The following is a 19,858-nucleotide window of genomic DNA, read 5'->3' as shown; positions in this document are numbered from 1 at the left end:
ATGTGTTTGACAAATGATTGAATACCTTCTGTTCGCAATTTAAATGTGAGTTCACCGAATGATATAACCGGAAACAGATGAGACAGATGAGCATTAAATTTCTCCTGGGAAGTTTTCTCCTTTCTGCCGCAATAATTTAGCTTTTACCTTTGCCAAACCAATGTCAAATATCGCACACACACCCCACTACCAGTTTATCCATTTAATTTGCCTGACTTATTGTCTGGCAATCAAAAATAAATTTCGTTAAATCGAAATTAGAAGCACAAAGGCCATTAATCTTTTCCGCCCGACCCGCGTCCATTATCAGTGCTTAAACAGAAGGCCATGGCCGGAGTTTGTAAGGAGCTAATCTGGCGAATGCAATCTACGCATACGCATGCCTCATATACGAGTTCATCTGTGTGGGTTTTAGCACACACACATACACCAACATTCGCACACACACACACACTGCCACGAATTATTTATTTTAAATTGCAAAATTGTCTGTGGCCAAATCGGTTTTCATATCCTCTCGCCCCTTTGCATTTATTGCTATTGTTTTTAGCGTTTTATGTTTTGGTTTTTTTTTTTTTTTTGTTTTTGTATTGTTATTTAGCTAGGCAATAATAACAAACACAACAGTCGTTTATGGCCGTTTATGTGACTTTATTTACGGTCTTGTTGTCTGCCGCTCTTTGGTTTTATAATCTCTGCTTTTTTGCGGCATTTTTAATTTGATATTTATCAAATTGGTTGCCCATCTTCGCTTTGTATGAATTCCGTTTGGCTTCCACATAAGTGTGCTTGGCTGTCTGGAGTTTTCAATGCCAATTCCATTAATCTTTTGGCTTGTTGACTTGTCTAAGAATGCGTCAAATGTCTCTTCAGCTAACAAAGGAAATTTAAAGCCGCAGGCGAAGGCCTACAAATGTTAATACCCTCTTAGCTTTAATCATGGGTTGGCATAATAACAAATCTTAAAGCTTAATCTTGGGAACATTTCCTGTGCTTGAATATAATTTAAAATTGAAAATATTATATTAAACCAAAATCTGCATATCATTTCTACAAAGTTTAAATAGCAGGCAATCAGAATTAATTATTGAAACATTTTATTACTAAGTATTTAAAACAAAATTCTTAATCTGCCACTTAAAGGGTATTTAACTGTCTGCAATATTTATTCCACCCGACTTTGGGTCACATCTTTAAACGCAATCTGGCACTCGTTCATTGTTTGGCACTAGTTCCGCCCCCAAATGTCATTCAGATTAAATTTGGCGTGAAAGTAGCATTTTAAAATTGTACAAAATACTTAAGACAGAGCGAGGCGGAAGGGGATTGTTTCTGGGGATTCTGTGTGAGCTCGCGCATAACAACGGGCAAAGGCTCCAGGTTCTGTTGTGGCTGACATTAAAAGCAAAAGGCGCGAGCGAAGCAACAGTCAGGCTCAGAACGTGCCACACTTACACTCACACACATACACACATACACACACACACACCCACACATTGAAGGGCCCATAACTCGTAGCCTTCTTTTGAGGCGTACACACCCACATGGATGTTTTTGAGAGCCAACACGTGACGGCAGGAGGAAAAGGACTCAGAAGGGCTCACAGCGGCTCAGTGGCGGGTTTTCCTTTCCGCCCTTCCTTTGTAACGCACGCACTTTGGCTCAAACAATTGTTTCGCAGCGTTCTTCTTTGTCTGAAGCGCTTTTGGCCCGTACTTTTCCCACGTGCCCGTTTCGGGCTGAAAAGAAGGTCTCAGTTGGCTTTATCCTGGGACCCATTTTATACCTTTAACGTTTGGTTGTCACAGCGAATCTGTTGTTTGCTTTTCCGTTTCCGCTTTTATCCTCGCCGTCGGAGTTATGGTTAAATCAATGTTACGAATTTGCCGTCGTTTAGCCGTGCTTCCTTAATTCCCAGGAAAAATTCTTAGGGACTCAGCCAGGCTTAATTGATGCGCTTTTACCTAATGATCGATTCCATTTAGCAAGAAATTCAACGTAATAACCCCAAATTTCGGGCCGTCAAAGCAGATTTATTTCAAATGCTAGCTGGAAATAAAAATCCGATCCGATAGGGAAAAGTCTTCCAGGCGGCACATCAAAGCGGTTGTCTAGTCAACCAGCCGCAGAGAAATGGAGTCGTTCCGGCCCGCTCTCCCCAATAAAATCACTGGTTTTCCCTTTTTTCATCTGTTGCTGCCGTCGTCCTGGCTGCCAGATGCAAATTTTTCAGCGGGATAAAGAAAACCCCAACAAATGTGGGGCTACTTTGTGTCTGATTGTCGGTCGGTCCTCTGTCTGTGTGTAAGTGTTTGTGGGTTTATTTGACTGCTTTGTGGATTTATTTTTGGCGAAAAATAAGATGAAAATATTATGTCACGGCAGCCACCTTTTCCGATAACCATATTTACGCCCCATCCCGAGGGCGTGTCGCGTCGCCTTGCCTTTTCAAAAAAAGCAGAAAAAAGGGCGGGCACGCAGACAATGCAAAGAATAGTCGTTTATACATGAAATATAGGGTCATGTTTTGGCCAGCCACCGGCATTATTTATGCCGCCTACCACCTACCGCCTACGTGCATTGTTTGGCTAATAAAGCACAACAAAAAAAGTGAAAACAGGTCCTGCGGGGGGCGGAAACTATGGCTTAAAGCGGGTGTATTTCGGGAATGTTTTTACAGCTAACGTCGCAGGACCCGCCGCCATCGATACGGGTTCGCCAATTCAAAGCGAGTTGCGCGGCACAAAACGCCTTTTCACACCTAAACGAACCCATACACACACGCACACACACACACACAGAGAGAGGCCACAACAACAGCTGCAATAACACCGGGGATACCAACAACAATCGATGTTACAGGACGCAGGATGTCAGCGGGCGGATAAAACAAACAATGAAACGATTTTTGGTCGAGTTTATGGGGGATAAATCCGTATCGATCAATGCATATTACAATTTTGAGAGGCATCAGGAGTGCGGAGAAATGGAAATGCTTTGCAGCGCAGTTGAATCAATTAAAAATCGCTAACTTCTCGTTCAATCATTCTCAATCATAGGCCACAAAATGGCGAAAATTTCTACCTGGCTGCCAAAAAGGAAACGAGAGTGCTTTCATCGTTTCCTAGAAAGCGAAAATGTGGCGCTGTTGAAAAACTCGCGCTGCGACACGCATACTAATGAAAGTGCCGAACCGGAAGTGCGTGCCTATGTGAGCGTGTATTTATGTGTGTGTAAGTGTGTGGGTGGCTGAGCACTGACGACATTAGCGCCATTTTGTCGTAATTAATGTGCGCCATATTAGTTGCTATTTGGCCATTTTTCACACACACAAGCGCAGGCACTCACAAAACAGTTTTGTGGGGGAAAACTTTTGCAATTTTAGTTGAAGAATTTCGCACAGCTGCCTGTTTCCGGTAGCGGGAGAGAACTGTGTGAAAGGCTGTCTGTGTGTGAGTGTGTGTATACGTCTGTGTCTCGACATTCATCTTCCCACAAAAGGAGCCACGCACACATGCTCACAACATTTTGAGACGAGTTTTTATTGCTGGCATAATTAGCCAAGTTGGAGCAGGAGGCGCCTGGCCAAAAGTCAAAGGAAAACAGCAACGAAATGATTCCAGTCTGCGGTCGAGTGGCTAAAATTCGGCCAGAGGTTGCTGTCCTTGAAACGTGTATCTAATTCACAATATTACGTCGGTCGAGGGGAGACACCTACACCAACACCAAAAAAAGAAAACATAAAGGGAATGATATAATGGCATATCTGTTAGGGGTGTCATAGAAATCTCTTTCAACTGAAAGTCAATTCGGGGTATATTTTATTTTTAGTAACCGCTGTCTTAATGTAGGTTTAACGGCTAGGCTGGATAAAGGCAGTTAAATTGAAAAGGGAAGGCTTTTTTTTGGTAGATTTATTAGGCTAAAAGTGATAAAGCAGGATAATAGAAAAATACAGTTTTTGGTGGGCATTTTTTTATTTATAACAAGCGTACGACTACTGATCGTTGGAAAGCAAATATTTCTGTATTATCTAGGTTTGTATTTTACAGTATAGTTTTTAAAGAATATTTGATAATGCAAAATTAGGAAATTTAGAAAATTATGAAAAATAAAAGCTCATTAAGATGCATCACCAAGACTATATTTGATTAAAAAAATCTCTTGATCATTCTTTTAGATCAGACCTTACAAAATCAAGTGCTATTTAGGTTCATAGTTCTCTTCGCCTCGTAATCATTAGTTTGGAAACCACCCTCGTAGGTCTCTCTCGTTCATCTCGTTTATCTCACGTTGCCTTGCACAAGGTTAGTTAGCCAGTTAGTCGCTCGTTGGCCAGCTCTTTCAGCCTTCTCACATTCCCTTCTCCCCTTTCCGGTGGCGTATATTTAAATGATTTGCTGCTAATGCGTCTGTTTATGTTTTATGTTGATGTTGCCGAGTCTGCGGCTGTTTCTGTGTGCACGGCCTATCCTATTTGACTTTATGCAATATTTATTTGTGGCGCACACACATACACCACCACACACACAGTGCTTACACCGACGCCGCAGTGTTTATGTTTGAGCAAACACATAAGCAGCAGAGCGAGCAATACCAACACGAGTCACATGTGCGTGGTGCGCATTTAATTTCTATGGCCGGAAGTTGACTAGACAGTCGACTGCCTCCTGTGTCTGTCACATACGTAGTATTTATGTAAGCTGCTGATTTTTTTCTCGCTTGCTCCACTTTTCCCTTTGCTGAGCTGAGCATTGGCCTCGATTCCGCTGTTCAGCGTATCAATATTTGCCAAAGGGCTTTGGGGGTCGGTGAGCTCAGCTAATTGCCACCAAACTCATATTGGATTTGGCATTTTATGATTCTTTAAGCTGCACTTGAAGTACGAGTATATATATACTGTGAACTGGCTCAGTTCATCCGATTTATGGGCACGTTTACTGCCATTACTGAAATATGCTGCATCAAAAAATTGGTGACTTTGGCCCGATCCAGCAGGCGCCATAAATCAAACGGCCAAAAGGGAAAACTACTTAAAGCGCCATTACAACAAATTTAAAGCAATTTGAAACTTAGGCCAGCCGCACACGCCCCCACGCCCCGCCCGCCTCCCGGCCATCATTCGGTTCCGAAAGTTGTGCCAAATAAAAGGGCCAAAGGAGAATCCGAAAAAGCGAGAGCCGGCAGGACGGGCAAAAAGAAAACAAATGTTTTGGACACTTTATTATGCGCATTATTCACTGCTACAATGTTATATCCTTTTTTTCGAGGCTGGAAAACAGGACTGTTGCTCCCGTCGAGCCGGCGATTTCTAGTCCATTAACTTGACCCAAAGGTCCACTCAACGGGAAGCGCTTTAAGAAATCGTTCCGTATAAATGTCAAACCGGGCCCATGAGGCCAAGCCCCTTGGCCCACTTGAAGTCGATTGTTGTTAGCCCCGCATTAGCTAAGTATTATGATTTGAGCGTCCCGGATCCGGATCCCTTTTGTAGCAAGTCATTTGTGCAGCTGAAGGGCTTTCGGGCTTGCCCTGAAATGCAAGTGTAACCCCATTTCCAGCTGAACAAACCACGGAGGCCTATCATGTGTAAAATTAGCTTATTCTGTTGGGTAACCTGCCCTCCACAAGCCACTTTGCCAAGGCAAGTTACTCCGGTCCCAGCCGCTGGGCACGGAAATAGATTGCTCCAGCAGCGAACCTCGAACCTCGAACCTCCTGGCCTTCCAGCAAATGTTGCATAATTCTCGTTGCGCTTAATGCAATTTTTATGTAGCCTGTGCATTAAGTCATAGTCAGGAGCCCGAGGAGGAGGACACATTTCTTTTGCCTGTTGGCGCATTAAATTTATATGGGAATTGCTCTGCCTGCCATATGGGACACCGGCATATAAAAAAACGAAACGGAAACGGAAGAGGGGGGATAAAGGGGAATAAAGGGGGAAAGGAAAAAGGGAACTAACTTTACCTCGACCGCAGCTCCTCCCCATTTTGACTTGCTGCCAAGCATAAATTTTACAAAACTCAACAAATAACCCTCCGGCTGAAGGGATAAAGGGGAATATGGAATATGGAAAGGAGCGGCGAAGGACGAAGGGCATCACGGACATTGCCAGGTTCTTTTTTTTTGTGCCCCGATGCCATCTCCATGCCTTTGCTAAATTTATTTTGTGGGCGTGCAGTTTTCAATTTGGCAGCTGCCTGGCCCAAAAGTATACGCAGAAAGCCTGCCAAAGGCGTGTGTTCAGCAAAATCAATAAAAACACATTTAAAACCGCACCAGGACACAAAAACGTGGCATGTCCTGCCTGCCTGGCCGCCTGCCCCTTTTTTTTTGTGTCGAGTCAGCTGAAGTCCGGCACAATGCTAATTCAGAGCACCGCGAATCAACACGATTTTCGAAAACGGGAACGAGGCGATACGGGGAAATAAGTGCTGGTATTGGAGGAAAGAAGGATTCCCATTCCCTTCACCATTCGCATTCCCAATCCCATTTTGCCTGGGAGCGAATTACTGCCTAAGGGAGAGTGTTGGCCTCCATCAAGCCAGTGCATCGGCTTTTTCCCACTCGCTGTTTGCCTAACCCGATTGCATTAGGCCTTTCCCATGTAGCGAGCTCCCTTTTGCTGCCGCCGCACCACGTGGCGTATACGCATTGTCGCGACTTGAGTGGGCGCATATGCGCCACCATTACCATGCACTTTACTTGGGCCAAGTCACCCACTTTCAATTTACGTGCCCGGCTTTAAAAGTTGGTTGACCCATTTAGGGGCGTGGCATTTTAAATGCACTTTATTTGCGCAGGTTTTTAGTCTCCCACGCTGCACAAAATAACATAGTAAAACTATTCTGTTTTCTGCATTTTATATGAGTTGCAACGGGAACTTTGTCAGGTATTTATGTTTGCAATTTAAATGCTTTTCCCTTGTTACCCCTTTTTCCCCCGCTCCGCTGGCTTTTCATTTGTGCCCATTGACATAGTGAAGTATCTGCAGTCTTCCCTGTTTCTAGTCAAGTTTTACCTGATGTGGTAGCAAAAGTACTCTCACTCTTCGGCATAAATACTTTCGTTTGTCTCCGCCGTCGCGGATGCGGATGCGAATGCGGATGCGGATGCGGATGTGTTGCATAGTTTGGAGTGCCATTCAATGGAGTACGGCGAACCACTCCACTTATTTATGCATTCGTGCGCACTTTTTCTCAGCCGTCGCTGACGTTGTAGTGCATTTTAATTTCGTTTGCATATGACAGGCGGTACTCGGTACTCGGTACTCGGTGCCCATTCCACTGCATCCGATCCTTTCCGATGAGATCCCATGGAATGCAGCGAGACTTTCATTCATTTGACTGACGCTGCTTAAATATGCACAGAGCTCGATGCCCCGATCCCCCTCTCGTTCACTTGGCCACGTTGGCCGCATACAAAATTCATCGAATTCATAAAATGGATTTATGAAGAGCGCTCTCGTTTCGATTCCATTCGCTCCGTCTCTTTCTGGCGCGCTGGATTCGCCGGAGATGCCAAAAACAAATTCGAGTGGATACATTAAGGCCTTCGCAAAATTTGTGTAAGCGCTGGAAATGTGTTTCCCAGCTTTTCCGCCGGCAAACATTCAACATTTAACGTCTGCCGCTGATGGAGAGCGCATCTGGTGCCAGCTGCAGCCATTATACTTTCACCGCGTATTGACTCTCACAATCGGAAATCGGCTGGGTCAGCGCAGTTCATTCGGCCTTTGATTTATTTTCAGCACACCCACACACACACACACACAAGTTAAACACTGGGTAATTATAATTGAGTGGGTAAACTTAATTACGAAGGGAAAACCGAAAGAGAATGTTGACCTTTTGAGTTCAGCACTTTTAGGTGGATATTTCCTTGAAACTTATCGAAGAAAGGGATGCAATTATTAACTTATTAAAAGGTCTTACAAGAGAAAATACTCAGACAAACACTTCATTTCAGAGATCTTTGATAGTAGAAATTAAAACATCATTTAAGTAATTTTATTCAACTCAAACCCGACATAAATTTCAGCCATGATATCTTAGTATCAATAAAAATTATTAAGGTTCGAGGGCATAGGAATGTTAGCTAGAGGAGCCGCATGACTTTTATAACCTTTTTACAATCTAAGAACCCATCTGGTCAATTATCCATATCGGGCCTCTTTGTTGGTCCCAATAAAAATGATACAAATTAATGAAACATAAGTCAAAAGCAGCGGCCAACAGACATAAAATGCCAATCAAAAGCCTATCTGCGGAACGAAACCAGACAGCCCGACGGTCCGACAGTCCGGCGTGGGCCCCAAAAATGTTTGTAGCCCCCAAAAATGGCCGAGAAGGACTGGCAGGACTCGCAGGATTCGCTGTGCCCACTTCAAAAGGCGTCGCAACGTTGCACAGTCAATTTGCGTTCGAGATTTATAACAGTCACAATGCGCCGTTCTGTGGAAACAGTTGACTCGGCACCCGTCAGCCACCATTTGTACCGCCGCCCGATTGCCAGGACTCGACTCGAATCGAATCGACGTGTCCTTGAAGCGGGCGCCCATCGCATCATCAACTGGGCCGCTGGTGGCTCGATTTCGGCGTTCGCCTCGCCATAAATATTTTTTGCTCGATCAAGTGTACTAATTTAATGTGTTGCCATGGCTATATACGCTATATACCTAAATATATTTCTCTGTGTGTGTGCATGCGAATCGATGACTTGACTGGGGTTCCCTCTCGCTCCCCTCGCAAAAGTCCTTCGCCTCCTGGCGCTATCAACGCTGGCAGGACATTCAAAACAAGATTTATGACAGGCGTGCGCTAACTGGAGGTTGGGTGGGGAGAATCCTTGTCTGCCTCGGCAACAATAAAATGAAATCAACGTTACGAAACAAGAGAAATGACAACGTTGCTAAATGGGCTTATCTGAGTAGAAAGTAGCAAGCGGGTTGGAAGGAGAAAGCTTGGACCGTGCAAAGTTTTTCGATTGTCTGACGCCGCCGAGCGCTCGACTTGGGGAATTTTTCGGTTGAAAATTTGATTAATGTTTTGCTCCTCTGACTGACGGCTATTAACAAGGAAGGGATATCCAGGGACAGGGGCCAGAGATCGTGGGGCTCGAGTGGGTAGTGTGTGTGTGTGTGGCGAAGGTCATGATTTGCCGGCTGAGATTTATCTTTTGGGATCCTATTAAATTTCGAGAAGAGCAACAAGCCATCGGGGTCACTTAAAAGTCGATGATGAGTGTTTGCGGCACGACAGCAAATAAATGGGCTTTGAATTGCACTGAAGAGAAGACTTCGTGCATAAATAAAGAAGCAATCAATATTATTAAATAGTAAACTACTTAAGATGACTGCACCTGATCGCAGATTATCTTGTTTCGCTTTTCATCTCCCTGTGTGCGTTAAATTAAGCCCTTAGGCATCCTTTTACTTTGTACTTTGTGCTTATGCAACATCTTTTGGGGGCAGGACTAACGGGGGAAGGGCGGGTGGCAGGTGCAGTTCAAAGCAATTTCATTGCTGAAACAAAAACCCGTTCATCTCGGAGCTCTTTTCCCGTGTTAATTATGTGTCCTGTGCAAGTTTCGCCGAGCATTTGTCTTTATTATGGGCGGGAAGGAGCCTGCCTGACTACCTGGCAGCAAGGACATCTGTCGCAGCTCCTTGCCAGCCCGAGCCTGCCGCCTTTATTATCATTGTTATGCTCTGCTGCCGCTGCCTTTGTTTTTCCGCACTGACATTCGGGGAAAATGGGGAAAGTCGGGCGGGGGGGGCATAAGCTCGGTAAGCTCAGTGGAATGGAGAGCCAACAATACATCATGTATGCAAAATGATGTATGCATGTAAATGACGACGTCGACGACGACGACGACGCACAAGTGTTGCGAATTAGGCCAAGGAGAAGCATTAATAAACGCATTTAGTGGGCGCTGGCGTACGCGTCGTATGCGCAATGCCAAAGAAAAGGCAACATGACTATGGAGGTGAAGAGTAAGCTTAGATAATCGCAGGCGAACGCAAGAACAAGTAGAAGAACAAGAAGCAGATGATGATGATGATATAGACGACACATGCAGGCTTATAATTTGCACGTGGCAGTTTCCTCCTTCAGCCATATTTTTCACTCTTTGTGTGTGAGTGTCGCTGGTGTGTGTGTGTGTGTAGAGTTTATGTGTGTTTGTGTGTGCGTTCTTATTGTGTCACTGAGCTTGACATACTTTCCACTTAGGCAGCCCCCACTTTTATTTTTCCCCCTGCAAGTTTATCATTTGCAGCCTTAGTTATGCATAGTGTTACACACACAAACACACACACACTAACACACACCCACGGCCAAGTCATCGTTGTCGTCTCTCAAGTTGCTTGCTCAGTTTTCTCCAGCGACTTGAGCCCGAATCGTGCTGAGGCGACATTAGTCGTAATATGTCAGCCTGTTACTTTTACCCGCCTAGTTTTAAGGCTGCTATCGCCAAAGGGAAGACAGCAGAAGAGGGAGAGAGAGAGAGAAGGAGAGAGGGAGGGAAAGAGTGGCAGAGAAAGTAAAAGGGTGGAGAAAGTTCCAAGGCGCTGCGGTGTGTTTGCCCACATTTCACTGCATATCTTAAGGCGCACTGCAAGTAGTTCATCAGTATCGTTTTCTTCGGCCCCACAATTCTTCCGCAGAACCATTATAATTAAAGCTGAAGGCTCCTCCCTCAGTTCCTTCCGCCCTCCACTCAACTGCGCATAATTAACGTATAAATTACTTATGGTGTGACGTTAATAATCCAGGCGTTAATAGATTTTTCCTCTGTTTTTCCGGCCCATTTCCATTTGTTTATTCTGGCTAACGCACACGCAGGCGGCCAACTGTGGCCCAAACGGAACTTACCCCCGTCAATACGATGGCCTAAATTATCGATAATCAATGAATTTGGCCTTTTATTGTGCTTGCCCCACTCGCATCTGTGTGTATGTGTGTGTGCGGTAAAATAATTGTTTACCGAAATAATGGAAGCATTAATTTCCGCTTTATTGCATTCGGCTTTTTGTTTATACTGGTACCTGTGACTATGTTTTATGGCCCGGACCCAGCTCTACTTAAGTGGCAGTGGTGGTGGCCATGGTGGAGGGATAATTAAATATTCAAGAGCCCCGAGCGGCCGTTCGGTACCCTTTCAAGCTCTTTATTAAAACCCAAACTCATACACACGCATGCAGACTCATTAAAAATCCTCACTCAAAAGTCGTGTTGCTGCCCTGTCAAACATTTTGTAAGCAATTTAAGTGCAAAATCATGCGACAAACTATAAACCAACAAGCCGCAGACCCACCTACTCCGCCACCCGCCCCCCGAGACTCAATGAAGGGGGCGTGTCCGACAACTAATGAGACCCACAGTTTGGTTGGAAGTGGGATCGCTCGCTCCTCTTCCTCACTCAAAACCATTGTCCCCGAGCCGTAAGGCATTTGAAAAGCAAACAAATAGACATTAAAAAAGGCAAAACCAACAGCAATAATCAGTTGAGGGTTCTGCCATTCTGCCATTCTGGCATTCAGCCCCTCGCCATCTGTATTATCACTATTCTGAACTCAACCGTACCAAACTGAACTGAACCCCCGACAAATGGCACAAAATTGTAGAGGTTGACGTTTAATTTGCCACTTTTATTAACAGCGCTCATATTAGGGACTCATTTATCAGGTCCGCTGTCGTGGCTGCTTTTGTTGTTGTTACTTTTGTTGTTGTTGTTGTTATCATTGTTGTTGGAGCAACAAAAAACAAAATGAAGCTGGGGATTATACCCTCCGCCAGCAGACATGACACAGTGTAACAGTTGTGGGAATTATTTAATTTAGACACTGCGCCCAGACCTTCTGCATTGCTCTTGGAAAGCAGGAGGTGAAACGTGAACAGTGGTATGGATCGTGGGAAAAGTGAGTAAAATAAGGTGACTTTTAGTATGGGTTTGTTTTACCATCAGTTCCCCTAAGTATCCACAATTAAACAGATTGTAAAAAGGCTTAAAGAGGCAATTAAAAGTGGCAATAAAAAAAGCTATTTTTTTTTTGAAAATTTCTACTTAAGTTTTTTAACTTATCCTGGTTTTTGACAACCCATAAACTCTCACATTAAACCACTTTTATAACCCACTGTGCAAGGTCTCCCAGAAGTGGGAGCTCCCATTTAACTGGCAAGTTGTTTTTGCACTCTCATGATGCCGCTGCTGCAGACAAGGACTAGAAAGAGGACCAGGACCCGGAGCAGGACTAAAACCAGGACCAGAAGCAGAAACAGGAACTGAAACTGAAACAGGAACAGGCTGCGGCACAGAGCAACTCCTAAGCTATTGCTTTGAGCCCGAACCGGTCCAAATTAATGACAATGACTCTGAGCAGCGGAATTGCGGAGTGGGATGTCGGCTCCATGTACCCACTGATTGTTCGGGGGGTTTGCCATCCCGCCCCCCTTCCGAGTCCCTCCCACTTTTGCTACTTTTTCAGTGTTTTGTCTGCATTTGCACTGACACATGACAGAGCGTTTCATTTGTTGTGCGAGCCATGACACGAAGGAAGTTGGCTCCGATGCCTGGTTAGGATTAAAGAGCGGTGGGTCAGCATGGCCAGGCAGAAACTTAAGGGTTCGAGGGCACAGTTATGAAGTGTCCGCCCCGCCTATTCCATACTTAATTGAGTGGGAAGTGGGAAGTGGGCGGGGTTGGGCCAGTCATTTAGCTAGTTATTAGCTACCCCAAACACCACCCCTCGGCAAAACGATTTGGCCAAGACACACGCGCAGCTTAAACGCGGTTAACGCTTCACTTATGAGTAGCGAAGCACTGTCGGCCACCAATGTAATTGGCTATCCGTATCACGTATGGATACCGTATCCACGGATACTCACAAACATTCACATACACATTCATCATCGCTGGGAGTAGGTGAGTAGGTGAGTAGGTGGCCGGCTAATTTGGCCAGTTGGCCTGCATAAATGGTTAGCGGTTGCAGGCGCTGCCAACGAGCCGCTAATGCCAATGTGCATGTGAATCGTGTGGCTGTGGCTAATCAGCATTAAGCTGCCGCACATGTCGAACACGGCTGACAATGTGCCAAGTTGTAAGCCATGCGCCTTATGTGAATTAAATTTCCAAATTAAAAACTACCCTGCTGCAGAGTCGAATTGGTTCATTGGCCAAATATTTGCCGCTCGCCAACAGACGCATCATCAAAATGTTTTTCTTGCCGTATTTATAGCTGTGCAATGTAACAAACACATCATAAATGGGGCACAACACATACTTAATGAAATATTTATGTGCCTGCCATGCGTGTGTCTGTGCCTGTGTGTGTGTGTGAGTGCGTGTGAGGTTGCGTGTGTATGTGTGCAGTGAGCACATATTTGCCATACATTACGCACACATTACGGTCTTCTGTATTTGTGTTTATTTTACTCCGAGCAGCAGGGATATGAATTTTTTCGTCCTCGCAGGACTCCAAAAAAAAAAAAAAAAAACAAAAGATTCTGGGTGAAAAAAGTGTAGCATACTTTGCTGCGCACTTTGAGTTCGGAGGGCACTGCTCTCTACGGTTTCATATTTTTTAATATATTAGCTAGGAAAATATCATATTATATCATATAGAGGGGCAGATGTATGCGCAACGACTGCCCTTAAATGGGCATGTAAATTTTATTTGTTTTTTACGAGCACATAAATCAAAGAAAATTGTTTTTTATACAAAAAATATGTGCGTTGCCCCTTTCAATGGCCGGACATTTTATATATATTTTATGCGGTTGGCGACCCTTTTCTGCAGGCATTTCAACAGAAAGGAGAAATTGAAATCCCGGGAAATCCATCCTAAAAACATTCCGTAGCCTTCTCCATGCAGATGGTTTTGTATGCATTGAAGCCACCTATGATCGACTGCAGTCGATAGAAATCCAATCAATAGTATAGAGTATAAAGTAAACGCCCTCGGGCGATTCCCATTTGAGACCCTACGCATCTACGAACTCCCCCTGCGTGGAACCGTTTTCATTTTTTCTCTTTGTTTTTTCAAAAATTGATTTCATTAATTTCTAATGCTATCTGAAAATATACGAGGAACAACAGCCGCGGGGTATTTGCACAATGAGAGTGGAAGAGAGCCAACAACACATCAATGGAAAAATACAAAGAACAGGGAAATATATTTTTCACAGAAAGCGAAGGCAAAAGCAAAAGAAAATGCCATGCTCAACAAATTATATTAAACGAAATGAGCAAGAGATATGTACAAAAACGAAAGGAAAGCCAAATTCTGCAGTCAAGAAATGATGTATACGCTATAATTAAAATTTACTTAAATCTTATTCTTATGAAGTACTTTTTAGATACAAAACATATTTATATAATACACTTGAATACACTAAAAATTTAATGTTAACAATTATGCTTTCTTATACTTAGTTGGACCTTAAAGTTCTCCTTGAAAACATACTGGTACAAAGTAAAAGGAAGATGAATAATTAAATAAAATAAAAACACTTGTTTGTAATTTGAGCATTCCGTGTGCAACAATTAGGGGAACATTCCCCTTGGCCCTTTTTTCTTGGCTCTGTCGTCCTGCAGAAAAGAGAAAAATTAATTTACTTGACAGGGAAACTACAGTATGCCCAGCCAATTTCCATTTGTTCTCTGCAACGTTTTCATTATATAATTATTTCCACATCCTTACGCTCATCGAATTACTTTTTGTTATCAGATTCACCTTTTTTTTGAGAGCCAAGAAGGAAACTAAAACTAAACCTTGGCTAAGCATTTGTCGAGTCAGCAACGCATTACCCGATCCCACTTTCAGATAAAAGTAAAAGCAGCGACACGTAAACGGTCATGGCTCTACACACACACACAAACGCACACACACGTATACTCTCTAGCGGAAAACTCACCAAGATTCGCACACAATCAGGCTAATACACGCAACGTGTTGGCACCCCTTTCTTATGCAACAATTTTCGAGCGCTGGCTAAAATCACAGACTCTCAGACGGGCACAAAGAGCCGGCATAATGGCCCCGGCGGATAGAATGGGCTCAGGCCAAAAGCCGATGGGCTGAGGAATTGGGGAGCTGAGGGGATGGCTGGGAAGGCTAACCCGCATAAAAGGCTCTCCAAATGCAGGCGGCCCTTTTAAGTATCTATAAAATGAAAATGTTTATAGAAAAAGTGCTCAAGTGACTTGATTTGTGCATTAAAGATATGTGTATAGGTTCCACCTGACACGGAGTATTTCCTCAGCCATAAAATGCAAGAGATATCGCTAAGCCCGGTGCCACGTGCTTGTATCTCGCAGATACTTATGGTCTGTGGCAGGCATAATGTGAATACGAAAAGGGTAGACCAGCACAAACACACACGAACACCCACAGAGAGACACACACACACAATGGCCACTAAAATTCGGCAGTTAAGAATCTTTTAAGGGGCATCGGGACAGGAAGTGAAAGTTTTCCGTAGTCAGTCAGTCTGTTACCAAGGCATTTACTGCATTTTTATGTGGCCAAGGGCAGGCACATGTAGATTGGCCTGTCCATTGATGGGTTATGTAAGAGTCTGTGTTGCGGCCAATATACGTATACACGGCAGATGGGATGTAAAATGAAGAGAACTCTCTTAAAGTTGTCGAAAAGAAATAAAGTGGAGAGCATTACTTTTATGAATTCGTGTAAGTGTGGTAAAATTATATACACTATTTTATAGTTATATTAAAAAGATGATAGCTGAACTGTAAAGGGAATTTATAGAAGCAAATATAAAGTTCTGCACTTTTTTTGATGGTCAATCGTCATTTTATTCTGATGGTGAATTATTTTAAACAGTAATACCCAAGGAACAATGGAGGTTTAATAAAAATTCAAACAACCATTGTTCCGCTTTGCTTTCCTTTAAGACGACAGTTATATCCGTAATCCCATTGCTCCGCACTCATGTTAATAGGATAAAAATTAAATTCAATATAAAATTCATTTGGCGAAATCAAGGAGACCGAAACAAAACGATTGCTTGTTACACTTCTCGGACTGGCCGAGCACTTTCAATAATTGCCACTTTGGCGCACATTAAAGTCAACTTATGCCGAGAATTGACTGCTGCAACAGCCGAGGCCTATTCCCCTCTCCCTCTGATTGTCTCGTCCCGTCTCTTTTGCACCGCCCTGGCCCACCTAGAACGCATAATCATTATCGTTACAGTTTATTGCACATTAAAACTGCGCCGCTGCCTCGGTCGCCCTTTGCCATTATGCCACCGTCTCTGGGCCAAACACTTGGCATTACATAAAGCAAATGGCCATAAAACGGAACTGGGAACATGGCCGAAAGGAAAGGAGGACGGCGAACAAGTCGAAGGAGCCCAGCAGCACAGCACAGCACAGCACCGACCGACTTGACTTGACCGACTCGTAATTGTCACCCTCAGCGCCTTTTGTTCAAATTTACACATGAATAGTTGCCGGACCGCCCGCCAGTTGGGAATTTAATTTAATTGTGACTGAAATTTGCTTCCATCTTGAGCTCGGGCTTGAGCACTCCACTCCGATTCGCTTCAATTGTATTTGGAAATTTTTATTTGATTTTTATTTGATTTTTATTTAATTTTTAATTACTGCCCCAAACGGTGCCGTTGCCGTTAACGTGCCTTCGAAATGGCCTTCAAAATGATTTGCAGTTAGCCAAATTTACGGTAAGCTGAACCCTTTTGCCGGCAGCTAACCAAACCCCAAATCCAATAAAATGGGGTTAAAGCTGTCACGCTTATTTTATTTGATGGCTCCATGATTTTAGCAAATTATGCAAATGTTTGCACTTATTCGAAACAACATTTTTGTTACTCATATTGAGTCGCACTCGCTCTGCTCGCTCTCTCTTGCAAATATTGACAAGAGTTTTATTTAAATTTGGCTGCCAATTTCTTGGCAGGAGTTTCCGGCAATGTCATTGCGCTGCCCCCACATTCCCCCTTCTGTCCCCTCGGTTCCATGCTCTGTGCATATTTTTGCCAAATCAGCAAATGTTGCCGTTGTCAACTGAGTTTGGCCCCTGCCACGTCTCGATTCGCAGATTCTATATTTTTTTCCGCCTTGCCGTCTTCCTTTCCGTCGTCAGTGGAGCCGAGCGGAGCAAATGCCACTAATATGAAAGCAAATTTGCATAATAATTTTTGCCAGATTCTTTTGCTAGCTGGTTGCCATCGTCATATTTAAGTTGGAATTCCTTTAGTTTGGCATTTGAATATTCTCATTTTTTTTATCCTTCTGCTGTTTGCCTTCCCCGCTCTTTAATGTTGAAAAAAGTTTGTTTATTTCTGCTGCGGTCAAACTACTTTGCCACTGCCTATGAAATTAATTGAATTTAATGGCATTTAATAGGAAAATTAATTATACTGCTTTATCGCATTAAACGCATATTTTTTCTAGTCCTTGCAAAGAGGAATTTTTTATAACTTGCTTCGTAGCAGGAGTTTCAAATGTCAACTGTCGGAAAAAACAAACATTTTCCTTAATTCACCGCGTGCGCTTGTAATTTGAGAATTTGTGGAATATTTATGAAAAACGTGCCTTTATAATCAAATATACCTATTAATTGGAAAAATCGAATTCGTTTGAATCATCAAATAATTGGTTTAATATTTACAAAGCCTTTGAGGAATTATGGTAAATGTAATTATTACATAAATTTCAAATTTTATTTTCCATTTTAGTGCAAAAAAGGTAGCTCGAACATGCAGTACTAAAATAACTTTAACTTCATTTATTTGCACACCTTTCGCCTTGTTGCCTTTGGGCCATAAAAATAATTGGCAATAAATGCGCTGCGAGTCAAAACAAAATGCCAATTGTCAAGGACCAAGAGGCCAACAAGTTCCGCAAAAGGGAAGCCGGCAAGGAATAAGAAATCAACACATTGCTTTTAATTAATGGAAGCTGCTGAGCACTCACACACACACACACACACACACATACACGCACGCAGCTACCGTTGGGTTTTTACGACTTTCCGCCTGGCATTCTGGCATCTGGATATGCCATTAAATTGGCCGGGAAATGGGAAATGGGGGGGAAAAGTCACCTTGTCGCTTGTCAGTTTCAAGTGTGTTGAGTTATAATTTTATGTGCAATTAATTTGCCACAGAATACGGACAGACACACACACACACACACGCGCGCGTTTAATGCGTTTCCGGTTTGTACGTGGGAAAGCTAATGATCCAACTCACGCTAGAATTTTAGCTCTTCTGCTGAATATTGGCAGGCCACTAAAAATTGTTTAGCCAAACCATTTTAATGGCCGCCGTGTTGTGGCAATTAATGTTGATGGCATTTTTATAGTTCCGGGCGACGCGGGAAAAGAGTTTCACTAAACGAAATCAAAGTAGAGCAACTTTGCAGCAACTAGGTTGCAATTTAGCCGAACGAACACTTTGCATTATTCAAGCCCGTGGCCCGAAAACAAATCAGCACAAGTGGACAAACGTGGCCAAAATGCCAAATTTCGGCTTTGAACCACGCACAGCATTTGGCTATTTTACGATTGATTTTGGTTGTGGCTGGCAAAAGAGGGAGGAAAATGCGTTCGGTTCAAGCGAAAATCTCTAATTAGCTAATTGCTATAATTAAATGTTTTGCCAATGCCGGCGTTTCGTTTAACTCAGCACAAGGATAATGTAAATTCTGTGAGTTGCCCTACACAGCTACACAAGTATGGGTGTGCGGGTGTGCCTGTGTATGTGTGTGTGTACGGGCGACGTCATCATCGTTACCATCATTGGCATTGTTATTATTGCGGTTGCCCTCGTTCTTCGGCACTGGTTTTCGCTCCGCTCCGCTCCGTAATGGCAAATCGAACATATTTGCATATGAAATGAGCGAAAAATCGAAACATGGCGGCAGCCAGGCCCGGGCCATGTCGAATCCAGGCGGAAAGAACTGGGGAGCCCGGCGATTTCCGGCTTAGACAACATCACATTTTAAACGACTCTGTGGGGTGACCTTTCCCTTTCCCTTCCTTCCCTTCGCTTCCTTTTGGTATTCAGAATCGAAAGTCAGGCGGCAAAAACCATTTATAATCATTATAAATTATGCATTGCATTATCGCTACCGACCCGTCATGACTCGCGCAGCCTGGTCCTTTTTTTTATTGTTGCCCAGCTGATTAGCAACTAATTCCGCTGCGGCCACGCTGCGTATGAGCAATGTGCGCCGCCTGCAGTTGACTGAGTTGTGAGTTGGGTTCGCAATTAAATCATCTCTTGCGGCCAGTGCAATGGGGAAAACTGGCCAACAAACTGTAATAACTTTGTTTGGGCCACGCAAAAGTGCTGAGCCTACGAAATGCAAATGAGTTAACAAGTGAATTTAAATGAGATACAAACAACGGCGGAATTCCGTGACGAGGGACCGAGCCTGGTCAAAACTCGTGGGTAGACCAAAAAAAAAAAAGGGCTAGCAAACTTTTTCAGCAAAGAAAACTCTCCGGGAATTCTGAACGGAGAAATTAGACAAACCTCGGTCCAATCTTATAAAATTTAAATTAAAATCAGACCAAAATACGTAAAGAGAGGAATCCGGTTGTTGCAAAAGGCCGGATCTGAAATAAGCTTGAGCAGGCAAGGAGTCCCGAAATTAATGTCAACTTCAAACAGTAATCTCTCGCTTTCCTATTCTGCGCTTTAAACAAAGGCGGCAAAATATGAGCGAACAAAGCAACTGCGAATAATGAAAAGGCAAACGAATCTTAAGTGCAGGCCAAAAATAACACAAATAAATGCCGAGGCAAAAGGGAAATTGTTAAGAGCAAGGACTCGGAAAATAAGCCAAGCCAAAGGACATAACTCAA

The 19,858-nt window shown here is 43.5% G+C and overlaps 1 protein-coding gene across 9 annotated transcripts in view; it reads left to right on the top strand.

Annotated features, from left to right (window-relative positions):
* The window catches only part of LOC108094921, a 58,354-nt gene that overhangs the window by 16,784 nt on the left and 21,712 nt on the right, over positions 1 to 19,858 (top strand). The window lies entirely within an intron of this gene.

This window comes from Drosophila ficusphila, unplaced genomic scaffold (genome assembly GCF_018152265.1).
Source record: "Drosophila ficusphila isolate 14025-0441.05 unplaced genomic scaffold, ASM1815226v1 contig_414, whole genome shotgun sequence".
NCBI classification, from domain to species: Eukaryota; Metazoa; Arthropoda; class Insecta; order Diptera; family Drosophilidae; genus Drosophila; species Drosophila ficusphila.
The sequence above is the reverse complement of the archived record's forward strand: the minus strand, read 5'-3'. Positions and strand labels throughout refer to the sequence as shown.